Genomic DNA, 1,802 nt, shown 5'->3' with positions numbered 1-1,802 from the left:
GACATAGCCATACTTACTTGTCCTAACTACATGTAAAGTTTGAACATTCTACCCTGGGGTTATACCTTCAGTGGTATCTGCTCTGCAATCTGGATTACAGCATCTGTCCCTCAGACTACAATTATACAGTTCCATGGCCAGCAGGATGGCTTGCCAACCCTGATGGTCTGAGTTCAATTTCTTCACATTGTGGAAGGAGAAAACCAACTCTTAGTTATTCTCTGACATGCAGCACATATGTTCATGTGTATGATTATATCGTGTACACACACATACACCCACACAAACACACACCACAAAAATTAATAACAAGGTATTTTAAAAGGTAATTTCTCTAGTTCAGCCACAAGATGGCAGGGCTGCACAAGTTTAGAGACTTTGTTAGCTTCTCTAACAAAAGTATGCAACCTTTTCATGATACACGTAAACCAACAATCAAATTCAGCTGACAGTGCTACCTTGCATAGACACTCAGAATACTGTGTTAGTATCTTCATGTTATTGTGAATTTATTTTAAAGTAATTAAAAATCTAAAGTTTATACTTACCTGTACAATATCTTGTTTCTACTTTGTAACAAAGTCTTGTCAAAGTCTTTTTAAAGTACTAAATATTCTTTTATGAGATTCTTTTTCACTTTCTTCCTTTGAAGATATCATATATGTAAATAGTGTGTCTTGAACATATTTACCCCTAATTCTTTCCTCCTGACCCCTCAGAGAACCCCAATTCCCTCCTCTAATTCTCCTCAAGTAACCCGAACTAGAGTACAAGCATAGAGGTCAGAATGCAACCCGGGAAAGTGGTTTTCTCTTTCCATTGCATGCATAGGTCCTGGGGGTACAATTCAGATTGTCAGGCCTTTGTGGCAAGCCCATTACCCACTGAACTATCTGTCACCTCACCCCCACCTTTTAAAAAATACTTTTACTAAGTTTTAAAATGTGCGTATATATTTGTATCTGTGCACATGAGTGAAGTTAGCAGAGGAAGCCAGGGGAAGCCAGAAGTGTTAGATTCCCTGGAGCTGGAGTGAAAGACAGTTTTGAGCTATATCTAATCGGATGCTTGGAATTGACCTTGTGGGTACTCAGGATTGAGTTAAGATCCCCTGGAGCTTGGGTCCTCCGTAAGAACAGTATATGATCTTAATTAACCACTGAGCCATTTTTCCAGGCTATTCCTCTTTTGAGACAATACCCTAGGTAGTTCTGGCCAGACTAATCTGTGTCTGATCTCGAGCTCCTAAGCCTCTTGCTTCCACTTTTGCAAGTGCTAGAAATAGAAGTGCAAAGGAACCATGCTTGTCTATGGGATGTTCTTTTCTAATGCTTAATTATTACTATTTTTTAATGTAAGGTCTGCAATAAGGTTGGTGGTAAAATCCTTACAAACACAAGGCCCTGGTTTTATCCCCCAGCATACAGAGAAAAAATAAAATCCCAGGAAGGATGTTGGAGCAGGATTGTGAGTTGGAGGTTAAGCCTGAACTATACCAGAAACGTATCAGAAATCACTAACAATAACAGTCAAAAACGTGGCAGCAGCTCTCTGCTCCCAGAACCCGTGGGAGAGAGACCTCACCGCCTGGTCAGGTGGGCACTCCTGAGGCTGCAGAGCGGAAGAGACCACCAACACTGCCCACCACTGCCCACATCCCTGGCCCAAGAGGAAACTGTATAAGGCCTCTGGCCTCCCGTGGGAGAGGGCCCAGGAGCTGCAGGAGGCCTGCCTGAGACACTGCCGAACCTGAAGGAAACAGACCGGATAACAGTTCTCTGCCAACCCCGTGGAGGGAGAGC

The sequence above is a fragment of the Rattus rattus genome, chromosome X, assembly GCF_011064425.1.
Source record: "Rattus rattus isolate New Zealand chromosome X, Rrattus_CSIRO_v1, whole genome shotgun sequence".
NCBI classification, from domain to species: domain Eukaryota; kingdom Metazoa; phylum Chordata; class Mammalia; order Rodentia; family Muridae; genus Rattus; species Rattus rattus.
This window is presented reverse-complemented; position numbering follows the sequence as displayed.